This window comes from Natrix helvetica, assembly GCF_964273705.1.
Source record: "Natrix helvetica genome assembly, chromosome: 2".
NCBI lineage: Eukaryota > Metazoa > Chordata > Lepidosauria > Squamata > Natricidae > Natrix > Natrix helvetica.
In genome coordinates, this window is record NC_138552.1 from 193001952 (window position 1) to 193015170 (window position 13219).

Sequence of the window (13219 nt, forward strand, 5' to 3'; positions counted from 1 at the left end):
GGCCTGGCCTAAATTTAGATCTTCTCCACCTCTTGGGCATTTTTAATTGTTAATTTTAATTTTAAATTTTAACTGTTATTGGGATTTTAATTGTTTCAAAGTACTGTAATTTATTTATTTATTTTCTACCTCCTCCATATTATATTGTTATGATGTTGCTGTTGTACATCGCCCCGAGTCTCTGGGGGGAGAGGGGGCTACTAAGAAGTCAAATTAAATAAATAAATAAATAAATTTATTGTAATTGCAAAATTTCTTAGTTTTCTCCTCTTCCTTCATTCTTGTTTTTGACAATCAAATGACCGGTATTTGTATAAGGGAAGAAGAGTGATGCCTTCGTATATAAATCCAGTGTAACTTTAGCTTCATAGAAGGAAGGTGGACACGAGTGGCAACCAGTTGGACCGCTGTCTGTTGAAAGGATACGCCAACACAGATGGGAACTGCCAACAGAGAAGACAATTGAGCAGAAAGTTGGACTAGAAGACCTCCAAGGCCCCTTCCAACCCTTATTCTATGTTCTCATTGTGGCTGACTATCAACGCGCATGAAGGATGGAAAATGCATAAATGTTGAGTTTCATAATTAGAGCTGTTAAAGAAAATAGAATCAGGGTTTCATCCATTACTATCTACACCCCATTAGGAACCAAACTCAACTTACTAGTTGCTTTTAATGGCTTATCATTTCATAATATTATAAGCCTGAATTTTTTAATGGCTTATCAATCTTTAAAAAGAGCATTTATCCAAATAAATTAAATGGGACTGACCTCAGAATAAATCAGTGTGATTCCTTTCTAAGCAAATATGAATAAGGCTAGAGTGTTTCTAGCTTTGCTAATATACATCACAAGAGAACATCTAAGTAAACTTTCTACATTCTTACATTTCAAAACTTTTAATGTTTGTCCTTCCAGCTTAAGATGCTTTTTGGCTAACTCATGACTTTAGACCCACTGGAGTTACTTGTCTGTGGTCAAAGGATTTACTGGATTGCAGGTTATCTGCACCTTCTATTTCTAAATGAGCCTATAACAGAGAGTGTTATAGACTATAATTCATGACATTTCTCCACTTGGCCCCTAAAATACCATTCCTCCTAAATTCTTAATTGCTGACAGAGAGGAACTTCGAAACAAATCTTAAATAGGCCTATTCTTGAGAAATCCTAATTTCTAGAGCATCAAAAAGAAATAAAAATGTTGTTTTGTTTACCAAATGAAGTCTTTACTTTTATTTTTTCTTTGTATTACAAAATTGCTTATAGGACTATTTACTATTTTCATTGGGATCTGCTCTCCTTTCACTAACAACTGTCTGCTGACCTAATCATCTTTCACTGTTATTAGACCACTGTGATTATTGTAAAGGACAAGGACTGCTTTATTGTTTTATGCTGGAATTCCTTGGCACAATTTTGCTCGTTAAATAAGAAGGATCTAGGCTAGGTTTAGAAATAGCTTTCTAGAGCACTGCTTTAATCCCTATCCAGAATATAAACAGTCACCCATCAGTAAGATCTTCTTCTATCTCTTTCTATGTCTACTTCCTTTATAACATGCTGCAAATGCAAAAGTATATGACTCCTTTGTTTTCTTTAAAGCAGTGGTGCAATTTAGCCGGTTCTATCTGGTCTGGGCGAACCGGTAGCGGTGGCAGCAGGAGGTTCCACCCACCCACCATCATGTCCCATTTTTAATGCTTTGCGCATGCACAGAAGATCCTGTGCATGCCCAGAGGTGATGCGAGTGCTCACATATGTGAACCGGTAGTGAAGGTAAGTTGATTTCACCCCTGCTTTAAAGGTATGAAGGTTTGTGTTCAACAATACTGAAGAAAGAGAGCTCAGTAGCTGAGCATGAATTGGTACGTATGGAAGGTTTCAGAAAACTAGGAATTAGTGTCAGCACTGTATTTCATTTCAACCCATTCATCCTCCTGGATCTCTCAGTGGTATTTGATGCCATCAGCCATGATGTATGTTTGAATGACCTTCAAGGAGTGGGAAATGGAGAGCGCTTTTTTGTAACCATTCTCCTCTTTCCTCTGTGGCAGGTTCAAATCAGTGTTGGGGGGAGAGAGGTTTAGCCTTTAAGCCCTGAAATGTGGGGTACACATTGGGGCACACAAGGAGTGGATCTTTCACTCCTCTTATTTAATATTTACACAAGATTGTAGGGAGAACTCATCCAATATCTTGGGGTGAGGTGTTGTTAGCATGTTGATGATATTCAGCAATACATGTCCACCTCTGGCCCACCAAATGACCTTATCATGATGTTGGAGCAGTGCCTGGAGGCTATAAAGGTTTAGATAGTGAGGAAATCACTATCTAATTCAAATCTAGCAAAATTAATTGGCCCTGGGACTTTTATCCCGCTGGATCCAACCATTGCGATGATCATATTTCCCCAGATAGAGCTGATACAGAATTTGGAAGTTCTCTTCCAAAGGAGCAGATACCAGCCATGACTGAGGAGAGGGAGGCTTTGCACAGATTTGCTTTGTATACCAGGTGTCATTTCCTGGACAGGAATGTCTTTCTCATGGTCACTTACACCCAAAACACTTTCCAGATTATTACAATACATTCTACATGGAGCTGCGCTTCAAGACCCTCTGGATATTACTACACCACAGCATTGGCTGCCAGTTTCTTTCTGGGTGCAATTCAGTATGTTGATTATCATATTTAAAACCCTGAATGGCACTGGATCAAGTTATTTGCAGGATGCCTCAGCTGAAGGTTTCTGCTGATTCTACTGGGTCATATAGCATGGCTGTGCTCCAAGTTCCTTCTCTTAAATGTTATTATCTATCAGGACTTTCTAAGTAATGCCCTTGCCCTTCTAGGCTTCCAGAAAGTCTTGAAGACCTGGCTTTCCCGAGAGGTGTTAGGGTAGAATGAGGCTGGAGCTCAATAACGTTGTTTATTAATGTGTGTTGCAGTGAAAACTTGGAAAAGTTTCTGGGTAAACTTTGCTTCCATGAAATTAGAGGAGAGGTCTTCCTTTTGGTCAAAAATTAAGAATAGAATATGGAATGGAATGGAATGGAATGGAATAGAATAGAATAGAATAGAATAGAATATGGAAGGGATGGAATGGAATGGAATGGAATGGAATAGAATAGAATAGAATAGAATAGAATAGAATAGAATAGAATAGTTCATGTTTATGAGTGATCTGGAATTTTGGGATGAGTGGTGTAGTGGCCAAATTTGCTGATATTATAAACATAATTTTATTATAAACAAAAGAGAGAAACAGATAGTGGTACTAAATGCTGTTTAATGTAAACTAGTATAAAATGATGCACTTCAGGTCAAAACATTCTGCTTATCATCTGTGAAGATTATAAATTCCATGTTAAGGTTAGGAATGTAATCCACTGTAACATTCTTTTAGAACAAAGTGGCCTGATCTGTGAATATGGATTCTGTCATAGCACTGATGACAGAAGTTGTATCTGTCTTTGGTACAAACAGTTCATAAAAACAGCATACGTTTGAGAAATAAGTATTGGAAAAAAGTGCATACATATAGGGAAAATGTATGTGCAGAAGAAAGCTTTTATATTAGGGCAATGAAAGAGGAGAATAAATTACAGTGAAACATCCTTGAAATGCCAACTTTTCTTTGTTGCCACTTTGGTGTACTGTTTCCTAGATACGCTGCTATAGCTTCAGCACTATGTTTAGGTCCTAGATGCTGATTAAATACCTACCGAATGTTTCATGTTCATGGGCTATAATATCTTAGAAAGATTGCCAACAGAAACACTTCACAACATCAACTATGTGCCATTAGGCAATGGGATTTAAAATTATATAAATATGCATATATATAAACTAATCCTCAGAGTACTACGTCTTCCAGCTTTGATTAGGGAAAATTGCATTGCTCCATAAAATTTCTCAGTATGATTCCATTATTCTTAATCTGATGATTTTGGAATCCCTGTGTAAATCAGAATAGAGAGCATATACATGCTATCAGTCTCAAGATATTATTCAGCCATTCCATTTTCCCTTCTTTATGAATGTATTAATAAGAAATTAAAAGTATGGGTTACAAATAGATGACTTGAGATGCCTTGCTTTGCAAGAAGACATTCAATATGAGCCCTGTTTTAGAGTTTTCTTCAAAATTATAGTTTCAAATTTAAAGGACATCTAAACAAGTTACATATAAATGAATTACATTGAATGGTTATATTTATTAAAGAAACAAACACACTGTCATATACAGTACCCACATGTCCATCACATTGAATTATGGCTTTGGGTATTTCTTATGTTCTCAAAATGAATACCCATGATCCTTCCCTTCTCTTTCCTTCCCTTTTCCAGATTTGTTTCTTAAAACATATAGTTAATTCCATTCACTTTCTATCTATTGCATATAGTCTAAAATGTTGGAGCCGTAAAATTTGACAGGCTATTTATTGATTACACTTCCAATACAGTTTTGTGGCTCTACTCGATCTTATTCTATTTGATTTTTGGATTCCTCTCATCCATTTTATGATCCTTTTGCAATTTTTATTCTCTTTGGGGAAAATGTCAAGTGGAAGTTATGACAAACAAGTTAAAAACTGAATGAGCTAATATTTTGCAATTCAGTTCACTCACTGGAATGTTCTGCTTCTTTTTCTTTAAAGGTGAGCCAAAACAATAACAAATGACAGAGAGATAGTATGAGAGAGGCGTAAAAATAGAGTGTGCCGAGAATCAGTTCTGGACTGAAAATTGAGTGCTAAATCTTTCTTCATTCAAAGATGTTGCTGCTTCTCATTTGTTGAAATTAGAATCTTTCCAGGTATCCTTATTCAGCAGCAGTAATGCCCTCCCCACAATGGCCCTAATTAACAGACAGTCATATTGGCCAACCAAATGATCCCTATGCAATTTGTGGATAGATAGAAATATTGTTAGTAAAAAAAAAAGATTTCATGTTATCAAGGCACTGTGGGATATGGTGTGTAGGTCCCATCATTATTTAGGGGTTGTTGTTTTTTTGCAGTGAAATAAAATTACAATCTTGAGAATGAATAAGTCTAAAAAAACAATTTTTATGCACCCTCTGTAATTATATATTGAAGTGCTCGCATAATTCATTAAAAACTCAGCAGGCAAGCTCACCACTAACTTTTTTGAACTGAATAATTTGCCCTTGGAATCCTTGGAAATATCATTTTTCCCTGAATAATTTGCCCTTGGAATCCTAGAAAATATCATTTCTCCCTTTCAATAAAATTAAAATGGGAAATCAAACCTTATGAGGCTAATTCATCTGCCAGAGTTTGATATGGTATGTTACTATTATTACTTCCTGAACATTCCAAAGCAATATTTTTCTTTCAATATTACCACTTCCCAAGAATAAATTGCACCTCTGTTTTGAATCTAGGAGGCAGGGAGGAAAACTAGGTAAGTTAAATATAAAGCTACAGAAACATTTAATGGATTGGCAATGGAGAAAGAAGCCAGGGGTGGGCTTCAAAAATTTCAGCAATGGATTCTCTGCCTGGTTGCTGGGTGGATGTGGCCATGGTGGGCGTGGCCTAGTCAGCCTCCTGGACCATGGTGGCAGGGGGGCATTTTCACCTTCCCCAGGCTCCAGAGGCTTTCCTCGAGCCTCTGGGAGGGCAAAAACTGCCTCCCCCAGACTCCGGAGACCCTTTGGAGCCTTTTTCCAGCCTTCTGGAACTTCCAAGAGGCCCATTTTTCCTCCTCCCCAAGCCTCCGCACGGGCCCTGCACTTATCTCACGTCCAAAATGAGCCACGTGGAGACTCCTGAGAGGGGAGGGGAGAGGCACGGTGGGAGGGGTGGGACCAGCCAAGGGTGGGATTTGGAGGTTCTCTGAACCAGCCGTAACTTTAGCTACAGGTTCTCCTGAACCCAGGTGACCCCATAGCAGCCCACCCCTGAAAGAAGCATTTTGAAAAGAAAAATGGTACAAATTCTAGAATATATATGTTAGGGAACCAGGCAAGAAACAAAAGGCTAATACAGTTTAACTATGTACTCAGAGTTAAAGCAGTATCCTTGTCCTTCCTGAGTCTCCTCACCTCCTCACCCGGAGGAGCTTCCGGGACAATGGCGGTCTGCCTTTGAGCTCCGCGCGGACCACGGGGCTCTTTTGAAAACAGGGATGCCGCCCGACCCTCTTTACCATTTCCGAGGGTCGGGCCCAGTAAGCGACCACCCTGGCTTCCCATCAAGACCTGGGTCGGCCCCCAGAGTGGTCTGACGATCGAGAACGGGGCTCGAGAATGGGGGCTTCGCTGGCTGGAAGGTGCCGGTCAGCTGGAGCCAGCTGGAGACGCCGGGCATTTGGCCAATGGAGTCAGCTGGAGACGCCGGGTGCTGGCCGATGTCGGTCTGGTGTTTGATCGATGTTGGGTCTCAAGAGCCTGAAGAGCCCGCTGGGGGGAGTAAGCTGAGACCGCTGGGGGAGAGGGCGGAGCGTTGGAGGCCTGGCAGGAGTTTTTCAAACTCTGGAGTGGAATGGAGAAGGAATGGAGACGCTCCCCAGACGTCTGAGTGGAGCGGAGTGGTGAAGCGCTGGAGTTTGGGCATGTGGCTGGGCAGGAGGCCAGCCAGAAGGTCTGCCGGGGTATGCCGGGCTTGGAGTGCTGAGGGACGTGCGAGGCCTGGCTGCCTGAGGCCGGGACACCAGGATGGACAGAAGGCAAGCCAGGACTGCCGAATGTGGAGGGCCATGGTAGCCAGGAATCGGGAGGTCTGTATAATAGCTAGGCCAGGGCCTAGAAGCCCTGGGCTGAGGCCGCTCCACACTGACTAATTGACTACTGCCCTGTTATAATCACTGCAATCACTCTAATGCCAGGACTCATAAGGGGGCCGGGAGATCTTGCAACGGGCCCGTCTATGTACCATCTCTGACCGAGACCCGTTGCCTATGGCCCTGGAAGAGTAGCTCTGGGCTGGATTTGCCATCCACTGACCATCTACCACCCTACCCAGGATTTTGACTTTTCCATACCGGACTGTCTTACTGGAATTAGTGACTTGTAATTATGTATTTTACCACCTGTAACATCCCTAAGATCAATTGATGCCTTGCGGGTAATGTGATCCATCATATACTCGAGGGCAGACCTGATTCTACTGCGGGAGTCCCCCCTCTCGCAAGTATGGCCCTCCGCCCTTTCGAGGGCCCACCTTGATGAGGGATTTATTAATCCAGAGAGGTGGACGAAGCGTAGCCTCAGGGGGTTTTTAATTAAGTTTTTTATCCATTTTTTAGAGGGTTCCAGGGTGGGGGGTGGAGTTAGGCAGGCTGAGGGAGGGACCAGTGCCAGCCCGACAGGTGGGGCTAGCAAGGGAGTGAGCGGATCTATTAATATGGGGGGAGTAGTGACACTCCAGAAGAGGGTCTTTCCATCTCAACTGTCGTGGGGAGGGGGAGGTGCGAGGGTAGACTGAGACCCTATAACCGGTTGGGAGACCGTGGTCGTTGGCTACGACCGGTCATATGTCCCAACCCCTGCAATCTAGGTGGTCAGGACTTACAGAGCCAGGGCCTGAGACTGATGTTATGCAATGCCAGGTCTGTTGCCAATAAAGCCCCCCTCATTAATGACCTGGTCTTGGAGGGGGAGCCGGACCTGGCAGGGGTAACGGAGATCTGGCTGGGCCACGAGGGAGGTCTTCCCCTCGTGGAAATGTGCCCACCAGGTTACGCGCATTTCATCAGCCTCGGGCCCTTGGCAGGGGTGGTGGGGTAGCGGTCATTGTAAGGGAAGGTCTTCAGCCGAGAGAGTCCACTGTACCACAGATAACCGGTTGTGAGTCCCTATGCGTGAAGTGGGGCCCAGGGAGACAGTTGGGCTTGCTGGTTGTATACTTGGCTCCTCGCTATGCATCAGCAGCCCTGCCCGAGCTCATCGAGGTGATCGCCGAGATGGCGGTTGAGACCCCCAGGCTGTTGGTCATGGGGGACTTTAACTTGCCATCGGTAGGGGAAACATCCGAGGTAGCCCGGGAGTTCATGGCTTCCATGACAGCTATGGACCTGACCCAAGTAATTCAGGGCCCCACACACGAGGGTGGTCACACACTGGATCTTATCTTTGTCTCTGGCCAGTGGAGGAGTGATCTAGGATTAGGGGATTTAGTCATTACACCCCTGTCATGGTCAGACCACTCACTTCTCTGGCTCGACTTCCCAGCCGCTACTCCCCATCGCGGGGAGGCGGAACCGAAATGTCTTAGATGGTTCCGCCCCAGACACCTGATGGAACCTGATAGGTTCCAGATGGAGCTTGGGCCATTTCCTGTAGCCCTGACCCGCACCCGGATGGAGGACCTAGTGGCTGCATGGAACAATGCGGCCACCGGGGCCTTGGACCGGGTTGCGCCCTTGCGGCCTCTCTTGTGGCAGCGATCCACCCAGGCTCTTGGTTTACTGAGGAGCTGAGGGTGATGAAGCGCCACAAGAGACGCCTAGAGAGCAGATGGAGATCGTCACGCTCTGAATCTGACCGAGCACAGGTGAGAGCCTATTTGCGGACTTACCTTGTGGCCTCAAGAGTGGCCAAGCGTCAGTATTGTGCCACTCTTATTGCATCCGCAGATAACCGCCCTGCTGCCCTGTTTAGGGTTACCCGCTCCCTCCTTCAACAGAGGCCGCGGGAAGCCCCTCTGCAGGGTAGAGCAGAGGAATTTGGGGAGTATCTGCAGGACAAAACTGCTCAGATTCGCAGCGAGTGGGTCTCCTCCAGTGGTCTAGAAGAGACGTCGGAGGTGGGTCTTGAGGTTCCATTCTGGGAGGAGTTTGACTCTGTTACTTCCGATGATATGGACAGGTTGCGTGGGCGACTGCGAGCCACCACATGTTTATTGGACCCGTGTCCCTCCTGGCTTATACTGGCATCCTGGGAGGTCACACGAGGCTGGCTCCAGGAGTTAGTCAACGCTTCTTTGAGAGAGGGGCTCTTGCCGACCGCCCTGAAAGAGGTGGTAGTGAGGCCCCTACTCAAGAAGCCTTCCCTGGACCCAGCTATGTTAGCAAACTATCGTCCTGTCTCCAACCTTTGCTTTTTGGTGAAGGTTGTGGAGAGTGTGGTGGCACAACAGTTCCCACGCCACTTGGAGGAGATTGATTATCTGGACCCGCGCCAGTCCGGTTTCCAGCCGGGCCATAGCACAGAGATGGCTTTGGTCACGTTGGTAGATGATCTCTGGAGGGCCAGAGATGGGGGTTGTTCCTCCATCTTGGTCCTATTAGACCTCTCGGTGGCTTTCGATACCATCGACCATGGTATCCTGTTGCATCGACTGGAGGGGCTGGGGGTGAGGGGCACCATTCTGCGGTGGTTCTCCTCCTACCTCTCTGGCCGAGCGCAATTTGTGTTGGCAGGGGGGCAGAGGTCGACCTTGAGGCTGCTCACTTGTGGGGTGCCGCAGGGGTCGGTCCTCTCGCCTCTCCTGTTCAACACATACATGAAGCCGCTGGGCGAGATCATTCATGGGTTCGGGGTAGATTACCATCTGTACGCGGATGACATTTCTGCTGTACATTTCTACCCCGAACCACCCCAATGATGCCGTCGAAGTGATGTCCCGGTGTCTGGAAGCCGTACGGATCTGGATGGGAAGGAACAGACTCAAGCTCAACCCGTCCAAGACGGAGTGGCTGTGCCTACCGGCACCCTGGTTCAACCAGTTGATTCCATCACTGGCCATTGGGGGCGAACATCTGGCCCCCGTGGATCGGATGCACAATTTGGGCAGATTTTGGACGTTTCACCAGGTTCGCCTGGTGCGCCAACTGCGTCCCCTACTGGACCGGGCTGCCCTTCGCACAGTCACCCATGCGCTTGTGACGTCCCGGCTGGACTACTGTAACGCCCTCTACATGGGGCTCCCCTTGAGATGCACTCGAAGGCTCCAGTTGGTCCAGAATGCGGCCGCACGGGCAGTTTGGGGAGCCACTAGATACTCCCATGTAACACCTCTCCTGCGCAGGCTGCACTGGCTACCTGTGGCTTTTCGGGTGCGTTTCAAGGTGCTGATTATCATCTTTAAAGCGCTCCATGGCACAGGACCTAGGTATTTGCGGGATCGCATCCTGCCCCATACATCCCTTCGGCTGATCCGCTCACACAGAGAGGGACTTCTCCGGGTGCCGTCCACTAGGCTGTGCCAGAGGGCGACGCCCAGGGGAAGGGCCTTCTCTGTGATGGGCCCGACCCTCTGGAATGACCTTCCCCCTGATATCAGAACAAAAACAGATCTCCGCTCCTTCCGTACGAAGCTAAAAACCCACCTGTTCAATTTAGCCGGCCTGGCCTAATTCCAGCTTCCCACCCCAGGTCTGTATTTTTAAATTCGATGGGTTGGTTTTAGGCGTGTTTTAATTTTTAACAATTTGTACAGGGCTTTAGGTTTAATCTGGTTTTAAGGGTATTTATTATGTATATGGTTCTTTTTTTAATGTGGTTCCTGTACACCGCCCCGAGTCCCTTCGGGGAGAGGGGGTGGTCTATAAATCAAATAAACTTGAAACTTGAACTTAAACTTAATTTGAATGTATAGTCCTGCAAGAGAGAAAGTAGAGGAAGTCTTTGTTTAGCAACTGTCTCATTTAACGACCATTCAGTTATGATGGTGATAAAAAAGTAGTTTTGTGACTACTCCTTGCATTTACAACCTTCTCAGCTCTGTAAAAACAAGGAAAGTGAAGTAAGATCATAAGCATAGTCACAATTTCACTTACCAATGAAGTTTAATGGCCAAGTTACCAGTCTCAATTGTGGTCACTAAATTGAGGACTAACTATAAAATAGCTACATCTAGAGTATCTAAACCGTGTCTGATTTTATATATCTCTACCATGTCAACCTTCCTTCACTGCAAGGTAATAACCTGAAATTCCTACATGGCACTAGCCCTCAATAATGTTGATTGCCTTTTTAAGCATCTCTCCCTGGTCTGTGATGACCTTTATACGTTTCTGTGCAAACACTTGAGATTACACAACCAAGAGGAAAATCATAAAGAATTAGAATCAGATATGAAGTTTTCTACATATCAGCATTAAAAAACAAAGAATGAAACATTTCTGTACTTGATCCAACATGAATTCCTTTTCCAACACATGTAGCTCATATGTGTTATTAGTAAAACTGTGATGCGTCAAGATCATGTTTCCTACTTTATTCTCAAGCTCAGCATGCTTTCTTATAACTCTTGTTTTGAAAATGCATGAACTAAGAACTAACCTTTTGTATTTCTGTAATCCATACACCAAATATGACGAGGCTGTCATGCCACATACTAGAGAGATTGCCAAAAAGGGAAATTATATTTGTTTTGAAACCAGAACAAAGCACCACTCAAAACATTTTGTCAAAACATTTCAGGTCAGCTGTGCTCTTACTGATCATTGAAAACAATGATATTCCAAAGAAATCTCCTGCTCTGCATTTTTCACTCAAGTCTATACCTGCTGCTCAATTTGCAAAGAAAACCCTTAACATTTTTTAAAATCCTTCTGGAAAATAATATCTAAACCAGTAAGTTTTGTTTTGGCATTGAAACAAAAGTCTCGGGACTCATGCTTTTGCTTTTATCTTTCAATTTGGAAACAAATGCGGCCATTTTGAGAACAAAATATCTTTCAGCCTCCTACCTTTAGTTTATCTTATCAGGGACAACCAAGGAAATGTCATCTGGGATTGGAGGAGGACCCCTATCATTGTTGTAACTATCACAAAATGCACTGCTTTGAAGATGCCCTTAGGGCAGTACATCAAAGTAGCTACTTCTTCCAGAGATTATGATTCAGACATAACAAATCTTCTGCTCCAGATAGAAAAAGCAGTCAGAAAAACAATGGATAAGAACTTGATTCCAATTCATCACCCATCCAACCCACTATTTGACGTGGTTGGTTGGTCCTATTCCTTGGTGGTGGTGGTGGTGGTGATGGTCCGGCAGAATTAAACAATACCTATTTCTTTCCAAAAGATGACATTGGAGAATGTCTTGAGAGGCAATTTAAAGCTCCATTTTAAAAAAATAGTTCCAATGGAATAGAGAGCAATGGCTTTTCCCAAATTATGGAACACTTGCTGAGGAAAATGCTATTTTCTTCAAGGGTATATCATATGATTTCGATAAGCACAAGATTAAACTGTTCTCCAAAAGGCTAAAAGGTTTCTAACAACCTTTTGGGTACCAGGGATCGGTTCCATGGAGAGAGATTGTTCTGCGGACCAGAGGTTTTGTATGCTGCCTGTATCCCGCAAATGGGGCTTCACTTGTTTATGCAGCCAGGTTTCTGGCCTGCCGTGAATTGTTGCAAGTCCATGGATTGGAAGTTGGGTACCCTTGATATATGATGTAATTATGCTTACAGAACTAACAAACTTCTAAACTTGCAAATGATTTTGGTCCTACATGGAGGCTGGAATTGTATAGGAACAGTTCTTTCAAATCCTCACTAACCTCACAAAGGGAGTTCTTGCTGGCTTACTTTCCAAACTGAACACATGTCGGCATTCATAGCAAGGTTGGCTTGACAGACACATTTGATTGCAAAAGTTTTGGAGCATTTCAAATTGGGGTTTATCACAAACATGGCATGGATGCTATGGACACTCAATGCCACAGGGCCCTGACTGCCTTGTGGGCTTTAAAAGCCCTTGTGGGATCACAGATGTGGGCATTATTCTTACATACTTCTTTCTTTGCAGTTGCTTAAAGGCCAGAAAGAAAGAAGTGCCTATTAAAGGAACAATCATTGTTGAACTAAGCAGACTTCACCAGATCCATGTGCAGGAAGGTTTTTCTAGTCAAACTGAAGGTCACTTGATCTAATATTAAGTTCTCAATTTGGCTGGCTTGAACCTGCTGCAGGAAGAGGAAAAAAAACACATGCTTCAATTCATATTAATGTAGAAGATTTTTTCTGCTTTGTCCCAATTGGCTGGAGAATGTTAGCACTTCTTCAAAGTGAGAATGTTTTCTTCTGCATTATTGACGAATGAAGAAAAAATACAAGGTTTCACATTTCCTTCAGCCTGTCCATTTCCCCTACTCCATCACTCCCAAAAGCTATAAATTATTTCCCTTTCCTGATGCTTCTGGAAATCCGTCCCCCCTCAGACACATACCCTTCTGCAATATTTACTTTTTTTTTTTTAGTGAACTGTCTTGTCAGGAACCAATAGATTTCAATT